This window comes from Schistocerca serialis, chromosome 2 (genome assembly GCF_023864345.2).
Source record: "Schistocerca serialis cubense isolate TAMUIC-IGC-003099 chromosome 2, iqSchSeri2.2, whole genome shotgun sequence".
NCBI classification, from domain to species: Eukaryota; Metazoa; Arthropoda; class Insecta; order Orthoptera; family Acrididae; genus Schistocerca; species Schistocerca serialis.
In genome coordinates, this window is record NC_064639.1 from 908,840,368 (window position 1) to 908,852,929 (window position 12,562).

The following is a 12,562-nucleotide window of genomic DNA, read 5'->3' on the forward strand; positions in this document are numbered from 1 at the left end:
TCTGCAATTGCCCTTGTGCTCCCCTAGTGGTTTTTTGACAGAATCCTATAAATTCCAGCTTTTTCCACCAGTTGACTAGCATCCTTGCCAATTTTAGATGATCTTGTATCTTCCATGTGGGTGTGTCAGTTACCGCGATGTTCCGTTTTTTCAAGATTTTTCCTATGCCGTCAGTCATGTCTTTAATGAATAGCAGGAACACTTTCAAATTTACTAGCACTTGAGCATCACTATGATTTCTACGCTGTGGTCTTAACACTCCTTTCACCTCAGCGAATGAATAACCATTCCTGAGCAGTGCATTGGTGAGATGTGTTAATTCTGCATCAAGCAGCTCTGGTTCACAGATTTGCCTTGTTCTATCATAGTTTTTATGATGCCCTGCTTTTGTTGTGGGTGGCAGTTCAAATCCCAGTGTATGTAACACTTGGGTTTTCGGTAAACTGTGTGGCCCAAGCTACCATTTTCTTTCTTGAAAACTAGCAAATCAAGAAAAGGTGTACCACTCTTCCACCATGGGATAATAGCAGCAGCGGATGATAGCAGTCAACAACAGCCAGTTGCTTTCACATATTCAAAACATGTGACATCATGCCATGGCACAGAAGCTTGTGGAAGCGGAATTTTGCTGTAGTCAGTAGTGAGCCAGGGTGTGAATCAGACACTCAAAAATGCCACAGTCCCCCTTGAAAATGTCCTCCACAGATGAGAATGAAATATCAGGTTTTAAGGTGAAAGCCATTTGACCACGGCATAATGCCTGGACCATTTTATTAATTGTGCTTTCTTTTCCGCCCTCTGTTAAATGCTCACTTCAGCTCAGTGCACATGCTTTGCTTAGCCATTGGTCAGAGTGGTTCCTTGTTGATCCCAGCATAACCCATGAGACCTCTGTGGGATCGATAGCCACAGCCATTACAGTAATGGCTCAGTTTGTGTTTGCATTTTTAAATAATTCATATTTTGCTGATGGATTTTTAAATAATTCATATTTTGCTGATGCTCTTATTGTTGCAGCAGTATCTGTGAATGCTGAGACACCATTGTAAACGAATACTGAACTCTCCATAAATTACATTCATTTTAAATTGAAAAGAATGCTATTGCATTTCTATTTAAATCTGGATGTTGTAGTGGTGGAGATCTCTTTTCTTAGATATGGAGATGTCTGCTGAATGGAACAAAAGCTGTTTGAAGTTGCCGACAGTAAACCAAATGAAGCTAACAGTACTGAATGTAAAGGACAACAGCATTTTTTTTATGAATGTAGATGTTCTACCCTTATTTATGCTAGTATACAATGAGCTGATTCTGTGCATTTATGTCTTACTTTTTTTGTTGATATATGGATACTTCATGCTGCATTATTCTGGGAAAGTGTACAAGCTCTTGTCATAGCCAGGATTGGTCTTGTTGTCAGCTAACTTAATGGGTTGTTGTTTATTTATTTATTCAACCAGGGGTTGTTTCTCAATGATATAGGATTTGTCATCATAATACAATGAAAATAAATAGCTGCACCACATGTTGTTGTTGTTGTGGTCTTCAGTCCTGAGACTGGTTTGATGCAGCTCTCCATGCTACTCTATCCTGTGCAAGCTTCTTCATCTCCCAGTACCTACTGCAACCTACATCCTTCTGAATCTGCTTAGTGTATTCATCTCTTGGTCTCCCCCTATGATTTTTACCCTCCACGCTGCCCTCAAATACTAAATTGGTGACCCCTTGATGCCTCAGAACATGTCCTACCAACCGATCCCTTCTTCTGGTCAAGTTGTGCCACAAACTTCTCTTCTCCCCAATCCTACTCAATACTTCCTCATTAGTTATGTGATCTACCCATCTAATCTTCAGCATTCTTCTGTAGCACCACATTTCAAAAGCTTCTATTCTCTTCTTGTCCAAACTATTTACCGTCCATGTTTCACTTCCATACATGGCTACACTCCATACAAATACTTTCAGAAATAATTTCCTGACACTTAAATCTATACTCGATGTTAACAAATATCTCTTCTTCAGAAACGCTTTCCTTGCCATTGCCAGTCTACATTTTATATCCTCTCTACTTCGTCCATCATCAGTTATTTTGCTCCCCAAATAGCAAAACTCCTTTACTACTTTAAGTGTCTAATTTCCTAATCTAATGCCCTCAGCATCACCTGACTTAACTCGACTACATTCCATTATCCTCGTTTTGCTTTTGTTGATGTTCATCTTATATCCTCCCTTCAAGACACCATCCATTCCGTTCAACTGCTCTTCCAAGTCCTTTGCTGTCTCTCACAGAATTACAATGTCATCGGCGAACCTCAAAGTTTTTTGTTTCTTCTCCATGGATTTTAATACCTACTCCAAATTTTTCTTTTGTTTCCTTTACTGCTTGCTCAATATAGAGATTGAATAACATCGGGGAGAGGCTACAACCCTGTCTTACTCCCTTCCCAACCACTGCTTCCCTTTCATGTCCCTCAACCCTTATAACTGCCATCTGGTTTCTGTACAAGTTGTAAATAGCCTTTCGCTCCCTGTATTTTACCCCTGCCACCTTTAGAATTTGAAAGAGAGTATTCCAGTCAACATTGTCAAAAGCTTTCTCTAAGTCTACAAATGCTAGAAACGTAGGTTTGCCTTTCCTTAATCTTTCTTCTAAGATAAGTCGTAAGGTCAGTATTGCCTCACGTGTTCCAGTATTTCTACGGAATCCAAACTGATCTTCCCCGAGGTCAGCTTCTACTAGTTTTTCCATTCGTCTGTAAAGAATTCGTGTTAGTACTTTGCAGCTGTGACTTATTAAACTGATTGTTCGGTAATTTTCACATCTGTCAACACCTGCTTTCTTTGGGATTGGAATTATTATATTCTTCTTGAAGTCTGAGGGTATTTCGCCTGTTTCATACATCTTGCTCACCAGATGGTAGAGTTTTGTCAGGACTGGCTCTCCCAAGGCCGTCAGTAGTTCCAATGGAATGTTGTCTACTCCGGGGGCCTTGTTTCGACTCAGGTCCTTCAGTGCTCTGTCAAACTCTTCACGCAGTATCGTATCTCCCATTTCATCTTCATCTACATCCTCTTCCATTTCCATAATATTGTCCTCAAGTGCATCGCCCTTGTATAGACCCTCTATATACTCCTTCCACCTTTCTGCTTTCCCTTCTTTGCTTAGAACTGGGTGTCCATCTGAGCTCTTGATGTTCATACATGTGGTTCTCTTATCTCCAAAGGTCTCTTTAATTTTCCTGTAGGCAGTATCTATCTTACCCCTAGTGAGAGAAGCCTCTACATCCTTACATTTGTCCTCTAGCCATCCCTGCTTAGCCATTTTGCACTTCCTGTCGATCTCATTTTTGAGATGTTTGTATTCCTTTTTGCCTGCTTCATTTACTGCATTTTTATATTTTCTCCTTTCATCAATTAAATTCAATATTTCTTCTGTTACCCAAGGATTTCTACTAACCCTCTTCTTTTTACCTACTTGATCGTCTGCTGCCTTCACTACTTCATCCTTCAGAGCTACCCATTCTTCTTCTACTGTATTTCTTTCCCCCATTCCTTTCAATTGTTCCCTTATGCTCTCCCTGAAACTCTGTACAACCTCTGGTTCTTTCAGTTTATCCAGGTCCCATCTCCTTAAATTCCCACCTTTTTGCAGTTTCTTCAGTTTTAATCTACAGGTCATAACCAATAGATTGTGGTCAGAGTCCACATCTGCCCCTGGAAATGTCTTACAATTTAAAACTTGGCTCCTAAATCTCTGTCTTACCATTATATAATCTATCTGATACCTTTTAGTATCTCCAGGGTTCTTCCATGTATACAACCTCCTTTCATGATTCTTGAACCAAGTGTTAGCTATGATTAAGTTATGCTCTGTGCAAAATTCTACAAGGCGGCTTCCTCTTTCATTTCTTCCCCCCAATCCATATTCACCTACTACGTTTCCTTCTCTCCCTTTTCCTACACTCGAATTCCAGTCACCCATGACTATTAAATTTTCGTCTCTCTTCACTACCTGAATAATTTCTTTTATCTCGTCATACATGTCATCAATTTCTTCATCATCTGCAGAGCTAGTTGGCATATAAACTTGTACTACTGTAGTAGGTGTGGGCTTCGTATCTATCTAGGGCCACAATAATGCGTTCACTATGCTGTTTGTAGTAGCTTACCCTAATTCCACACACATAATATATGATTATGTTTTATGAGGATAGGACAGATGATCAGCTGTGGCCTTGCTGAAAGAACCATCCCCACATTTGCCTGAAACGATTTTGGAAAACTACAGATAACCTAAATCAGGATGGACAGACAGAACAAACTCCATCCTCCCAAATATAAAGTCAATATCTTAACAATTGCACTGTCTCATTCAGTGGGTCCACATTGTATAATTTTCTTCTGACAGTATACCATTTGCACCAAATATCTTATGGTAGAAAACAGAGTTGTGCACTGATTATTACGAGTTATGAACACCCACACACAAAAATAACATATCTGTGTCCTCCCTTCTGTCACCTGGAAATATGTCAGTTCCACACTTGTTAGTAGGATGTTGAGCTTAGGCTAATTGCAATACATTACTATCATTCTATATAGAGCTTGACATATTTGCATTTAAAACCATTACACTGCACTTACATATTTAAAATGAGGGGCTGTTGTAGTTGTCCCCTTTTGTTACCAACCCAATCTCTTGAGTTTTCTGAGTATCTTAAATTGTGTAATATGTACCACATATGAAGTATGTTTTGACTGCCTTTTACTACACGTATTTTATTAATTTTCAGTTTGTTATACAGTTTTATTCTCTGATAAAAAAAATTACTGTTTTCAGTTTCTGTTTGTTTTTTTTGTGCAAGTGCAAGTCCAAATGGGCTGTTGTTCCATTACTGAAATATTTAGTAATGTTTTCGCAGATATGTGCAACAGTTTGGTAGTAGTTTTAGTTATCATTCTTATGGTCCTTTCCTGTCATTTGAAAACTGCATCTGTGTTCTGTGCCTTGGATCCTCAGGAAAGAATCCCACAGCTAAGAACTGAGTGTACAGAGAAGTGGTATGTCATCACTAGACACTGACTGTTACAGACTGATGCTAGAACCCTAAGAGTGTAGTATTCTAATGACATTATTTTTGTCAGTATCTTTGTATGTTCATTCCCTGTTAATTGACAGTCAATGTTCATCCTAAAAACTTCATGTTTGTTACACAATATATATAGATTTAACATCTATTTTTAATGCAACAGAGTTGTTTTCCCTCTTTGTGCTGAAGTGCATACTGTTTGTTTTCTTTATTTGCAATGTTAGTTTGTTACGTACTGCTCAACTGAAAACATTTTTGAGGGTTAGTTAGTTACATGTTCCTTGGATCATTTGTATGATTAATCATAATGTTGTGGAACAAATCATTTTAGATTCACATTATACATTTGTATGCAACTATGCCCCCCATGAACCATGGACCTTGCCGTTGGTGGGGAGGCTTGCGTGCCTCAGCGATACAGATGGCCGTACCGTAGGTGCAACCACAACGGAGGGGTATCTGTTGAGAGGCCAGACAAACATGTGGTTCCCGAAGAGGGGCAGCAGCCTTTTCAGTAGTTGCAGGGGCAACAGTCTGGATGATTGACTGATCTGGCCTTGTAACATTAACCGAAACGGCCTTGCTGTGCTGGTACTGCGAATGGCTGAAAGCAAGGGGAAACTACAGCCGTAATTTTTCCCGAGGACATGCAGCTTTACTGTATGATTAAATGATGATGGCGTCCTCTTGGGTAAAATATTCCGGAGGTAAAATAGTCCCCCATTCGGATCTCTGTGCGGGGACTACTCAAGAGGACGTCGTTATCAGGAGAAAGAAAACTGGCATTTTACAGATCGGAGCGTGGAATGTCAGATCCCTTAATCGGGCAGGTAGGTTAGAAAATTTAAAAAGGGAAATGGATAGGTTAAAGTTAGATATAGTGGGAATTAGTGAAGTTCGGTGGCAGGAGGAACAAGACTTTTGGTCAGGTGATTACAGGGTTATAAATACAAAATCAAATAGGGGTAATGCAGGAGTAGGTTTAATAATGAATAAAAAAATAGGAGTGCGGGTTAGCTACTACAAACAGCATAGTGAACGCATTATTGTGGCCAAGATAGACACAAAGCCCATGCCTACTACAGTAGTACAAGTTTATATGCCAACTAGCTCTGCAGATGATGAAGAAATTGATGACATGTATGACGAGATAAAAGAAATTATTCAGGTAGTGAAGGGAGACGAAAATTTAATAGTCATGGGTGACTGGAATTCGTCAGTAGGAAAAGGGAGAGAAGGAAACATAGTAGGTGAATATGGATTGGGGGGAAGAAATGAAAGAGGAAGCCGCCTTGTAGAATTTTGCACAGAGCATAACTTAATCATAGCTAACACTTGGTTCAAGAATCATGAAAGAAGGTTGTATACCTGGAAGAATCCTGGAGATACTAAAAGGTATCAGATAGATTACATAATGGTAAGACAGAGATTTAGGAACCAAGTTTTAAATTGTAAGACATTTCCAGGGGCAGATGTGGATTCTGACCACAATCTATTGGTTGTGAGCTGCAGATTGAAACTGAAGAAGCTGCAAAAAGGCGGGAATTTAAGGAGATGGGACCTGGATAAACTGAAAGAACCAGAGGTTGTACAGAGTTTCAGGGAGAGCATAAGGGAACAATTGACAAGAATGGGGGAAAGAAATACAGTAGAAGAAGAATGGGTAGCTCTGAGATATGAAGTAGTGAAGGCAGCAGAGGATCAAGTAGGTAAAAAGACGAGGGCTAATAGAAATACTTGGGTAACAGAAGAAATATTGAATTTAATTGATGAAAGGAGAAAATATAAAAATGCAGTAAATGAAGCAGGCAAAAAGGAATACAAACGTCTCAAAAATGAGATCGACAGGAAGTGCAAAATGGCTAAGCAGGGATGGCTAGAGGACAAATGTAAGGATGTAGAGGCTTGTCTCACTAGGGGTAAGATAGATACTGCCTACAGGGGAATTAAAGAGACCTTTGGAGAGAAGAGAACCACTTGTATGAATATCAAGAGCTCAGATGGCAACCCAGTTCTAAGCAAAGAAGGGAAGACAGAAAGGTGGAAGGAGTATATAGAGGGTTTATACAAGGGCGATGTACTTGAGGACAATATTATGGAAATGGAAGAGGATGTAGATGAAGATGAAATGGGAGATAAGATACTGCGTGAAGAGTTTGACAGAGCACTGAAAGACCTGAGTCGAAACAAGGCCCCGGGAGTAGACAACATTCCATTAGAACTACTGATGGCCTTGGGAGAGCCAGTCATGACAAAACTCTACCATCTGGTGAGCAAGATGTATGAGACAGGCGAAATACCCACAGACTTCAAGAAGAATATAATAATTCCAATCCCAAAGAAAGCAGGTGTTGACAGATGTGAAAATTACCGAACTATCAGTTTAATAAGTCACAGCTGCAAAATACTAACGCGAATTCTTTACAGACGAATGGAAAAACTGGTAGAAGCGGACCTCGGGGAAGATCAGTTTGGATTCCATAGAAATGTTGGAACACGTGAGGCAATACTAACCTTACGACTTATCTTAGAAGAAAGATTAAGAAAAGGCAAATCTACATTTCTAGCATTTGTAGACTTAGAGAAAGCTTTTGACAACGTTAACTGGAATACTCTCTTTCAAATTCTGAAGGTGGCAGGGGTAAAATACAGGGAGCGAAAGGCTATTTACAATTTGTACAGAAACCAGATGGCAGTTATAAGAGTCGAGGGGCATGAAAGGGAAGCAGTGGTTGGGAAAGGAGTGAGACAGGGTTGTAGCCTCTCCCCGATGTTATTCAATCTGTATATTGAGCAAGCAGTAAAGGAAACAAAAGAAAAATTCGGAGTAGGTATTAAAATTCATGGAGAAGAAGTAAAAACTTTGAGGTTCGCCGATGACATTGTAATTCTGTGAGAGACAGCAAAGGACTTGGAAGAGCAGTTGAACGGAATGGACAGTGTCTTGAAAGGAGGATATAAGATGAACATCAGCAAAAGCAAAACGAGGATAATGGAATGTAGTGAAATTAAATCGGGTGATGCTGAGGGGATTAGATTAGGAAATGAGTCACTTAAAGTAGTAAAGGAGTTTTGCTATTTAGGGAGTAAAATAACTGATGATGGTCGAAGTAGAGAGGATATAAAATGTAGACTGGCAATGGCAAGGAAATCGTTTCTGAAGAAGAGAAATTTGTTAACATCGAGTATAGATTTAAGTGTCAGGAAGTCGTTTCTGAAAGTATTTGTATGGAGTGTAGCCATGTATGGAAGTGAAACATGGACGATAACCAGTTTGGACAAGAAGAGAATAGAAGCTTTCGAAATGTGGTGCTACAGAAGAATGCTGAAGATAAGGTGGGTAGATCACGTAACTAATGAGGAAGTATTGAATAGGATTGGGGAGAAGAGAAGTTTGTGGCACAACTTGACTAGAAGAAGGGACCGGTTGGTAGGACATGTTTTGAGGCATCAAGGGATCACCAGTTTAGTATTGGAGGGCAGCGTGGAGGGTATAAATCATAGAGGGAGACCAAGAGATCAATACACTAAGCAGATTCAGAAGGATGTAGGTTGCAGTAGGTACTGGGAGATGAAGCAGCTTGCACAGGATAGAGTAGCATGGAGAGCTGCATCAAACCAGTCTCAGGACTGAAGACCACAACAACAACAACAACATGCAACTATGGCTACATCCTGACCATTTAAAAGTTTTTTAATGTACATGTGAGAGTGTACCTCCACCCACCACCCTTTACACATTACAGAAATATAAATTCTGTGGAATACAAGGAGTTGTCAAAGAGAAACTTTTAAAGTTTGTTTTCAAATTGAACTTTGCTGTCTCTCAGACATTTTGTGTCATTGGCTAGACCACCAAAAATTTTGGTAGCAATGTTGTGCACTCCTTTCTGTGTTAAAGACAACCTTAATGTGATGTAATGAATCTCATTTTTGCTTTGGGTATTGTAATTTGGTATGTCTTTGAACTGCATTGAATTATTTACAAGAAACTTCATGGCGAAATAAATATACTGTGAAGCAGTGGTCAAAATATCCAACTCTGTAAACAGATGTCTACAAGATGATTATGGGTGAGCACTGCACATTATCCTTACATCAAGTTTTTGAACAACGAAGACTTTCGCGCTTAAAGATGAGTTATCCAAAACATTGATTTGATTTGATTTTGACTGAGAAGCTAATACAGTTTTGGTCTAACCCGCGACTGCCCGCACCGAAACCAAGTTTATTGTGTGGTATTGCTTGCTGTACATCTAGTAAAGCCAATCAATGCCCTTAAATAGTGTAAGGAGTCCCTTGACCAGGTTTTTGTTAGACACTTTTTCTTCAGGTCTAGTTGTCCTGAAAATTCTGTATCACTTGCTCTCCAATGCCTTGCATTCAGAGATTAGATGTGATGCAGTTTCTTCACCCTCATCACGGATCCTACATTTAGGGTCTTCTTCCATTACACCTATTGTGTGTAGGTGTATTTGAAATTCCTATGGCTGGTCAGCAGTCCAGTCATGAGTTTAATCTCTTTCCTGTTCAATCCCAGGATTACAGAGCTTCTCTTAAAACACGTCTTAGGCATAATTAACTTACCACGTTTCTGTTTATAGACCTTGGTCCAATATTCTACATGCTGTTTCCTAAGCCATCCTGGCCAATCTGTTGGCTTGTTCATTGCCATAGATCTCTGAGTGGCCATGGACCCACACTAGGTTTACCTTATTGCTTCCTCCTAGCTCCACCAGAGCTCTGTGGCATTCTGCAACAATCTTCGATCTCATTGCAGGAGCTGCCAATGATTTCAGGGTTGCCTGGCTGTCTGAATAGATGTAGATGCCATGGTCCTTGTAGCACCTATGCGTATTCTCCTCCACACATCCCCTGATTGCAGTAATTTCAGCTTGGAATACCGAGGCCAGTTTTCCTAGAGAGATTATGCCCTCCAGTCTTGGCTGAACCCCGTACACCCTTCCCCCAGTGCCTTGGTCTGATTTCAATCCATCGGTTAACCAAACAATGTCCTCTGTATGGTGTCGTACTGTTTTTTCCCACTGCTCCCTGTTTCCAATTGTTATATTATAAGGCTTCTTGAAGCAATTGGGAGTTATTATATGGTCTCCTAGCATTTCTCCAGTCATTCATATATTTACCTCACTCACTATCTTAGTGTGTGATTCTGGATATCCCAATGAGATCCAGTTTTTACCAGTTTTAAATCTGTGTGCACCAGCTGCTGCCTCCATCTTTACCCAAAGGTGTAGTGGGGCATGTCCAGCATGGCTTCCATCCCAGCAGTTGGTGTGCTGCTAATTCCCCGTGTTATGGCTAAGCAGGCCATTCTCTGCACCTTAGGAAGCTCCTTAGCTGCAACCCGCTGCTCTATCTTATTCCACCACACTACAGCCCTGTAGGAAGTCCTAGGTCTAACCACCGTGGTGTATATCCAGTGCATACCTCTGGGGCTTAGGCCCCAGTTTTTACCACAAGCCCTTCTGGTACTCTCTAGAGTACCTTTCGCCTTGGAGCATGTGCTCTTAATGTGAGAGGTCCGTGTTAGTTTCTTATCTAAGGTTACCCTTAGATATTTCACTGTCCCCTTCACAGATAGAGTTTCACTGAAGAGCTTTAGATGTCAACTTGAATGTTGGATATGCCTCTTAGTGAATGGCACCACAACAGTCTTCTTAGGATTAACACTTAGATCCTGTTTAATGCACCAGTCTTGCACAATGTCCAATGCACCTTGTGCCATATTTCTAACTGTGTCAGTAAATTTGTCAAGTATTACTATGACAAGGTCGTCTGCATATCCTTGGCAAAGGCATTGTCTGGAATTTAGTTCCTCAATGAGTTTGTTCACCACTAGATTCCACAATAAAGGGGACACAACTCCTTGTGGGCAACCTCTAGTGGTGTTAATGACCATCTTTTCATTCATCATGGTAGCCTCTGCCTTCCTTCCACTAAGCATGTCCACTTACGTGTAGTGTTCCCTAGGTCTGCTCCCCTTACCATGGAATCGAAGGTCGTGTTACTGAAGGCCCCCCCCCCCCCCCCCCCCCCCCCCCCCCGATGTCCAGGAAGAAGCAGAGGGCTATTTCTTGAAAGTGAAGTGCTTTCTCCACCCTCACAACGAGTTGATGGAGAGCTGTCTCACATGATTTACCTGGTTGATATGCATGTTGGTTTGAATGTAGAGGGGCCCTAATTAGCCTCATCTCCTGAACATATACATTAACCAGTTTTTCTAATGTTTTAAGAATGAAGGAGGACAGAATGATTGGTCTTAAATCCTTTGCCTCGGTATGATCGGTTTTCCATGCCTTTGTAATGAAGACAACCTTCACTGCCCTCCAAGCATTAGGAATGATCCCTACTGCTAGGCTAACCCTGAATAACCTGCATAGGATTCTTATGAGATTCTCTCCTGCCTGTTGCAGGAGAGCTGGAAAGATTCCATCTGGGCCAGGTGACTTGAATGGTTTGAATGTTCCCACTGCCCATTGGATTTTATTGAAGTCCACATACTCGTTGGCCAATTCCTAGTCTTCTCTTCGACTGTCTGAGAACCATTGTCTCTCCGGGATCACATTCTGGTCTGTGTTGTCTGCCAGAGCATATTGATGAAAGTGAGTTTTGAGGAGCAGTTCCAGTATCTCATGTGCTGTCTTTGTATATTCCCCATCCTCCTTCCACAACCTACCTCCTGGATTGGTTGGTACTCTAGTGAGGATTGTGTGAAGTCTGGCTTGAGCAGCTGTGCTCTCCACTTCCTCACAGAATGGCTTCCAGGATGCCTCCTTTGCTTGTCTAATTGCAAGGTTGTAGTTGACAAGGGCCTCACGATATTTTGCCCATAGTCCTTTACGTCTTGCAAGGTTAAACAGTCTTTGTACCTGTTTTCTTTGCGCTTCCAGCAAGGCACACTCCTATTTATGCACTTCTTAGTGATTGTGCAATTGTTCTCATATGAGGTCACTATGGCACTATGCTACTTCCTCAAACTGTACTGGATTCCTTATCGAGATTTTAATTTCCGAAAAGCAAAGGTCAAAGTCCCTCCTATGTTTCTCCCAGTCTGTTTTCGTGGGATTCCTATAGGTAATGGTCTGTCTGATTCCCATTTCAACCTTGAATTTAATATACATGCGGTCCATTGACGATGGCTCTAATCCCATGTGCCATTGTTTGACATAGCTGTCCATCATCATGAAACCAAAGGTTATGTCAATTACTTCTTCCCTTCTGTTATTCCTGAATGTAGGTTCATTGCCCCTATTCAGGACCTTCAAGTTATTAGCCAAGAGAAATCCAAGAAGGTACTCACCTCTACTTTTGGTGCCCTTGCTGCCCCACACTAGGTTGTGGGCATTGGTGTCACATCCAACCAACAGTTGGTCACCTTGCCAATGGGAAGCTTCTATCGGTCTCCTCACCTCCCATGGAGGAGGAGAGATGTCGTCCCCTCATGATACCTT

At 41.0% G+C, this 12,562-nt stretch overlaps 1 protein-coding gene across 2 annotated transcripts in view; it reads left to right on the forward strand.

Annotated features, from left to right (window-relative positions):
- LOC126458266 (uncharacterized) overlaps positions 1–12,562 on the forward strand; it is a 275,178-nt gene that overhangs the window by 58,652 nt on the left and 203,964 nt on the right. The gene's annotated exons all lie outside the window — the stretch shown is intronic.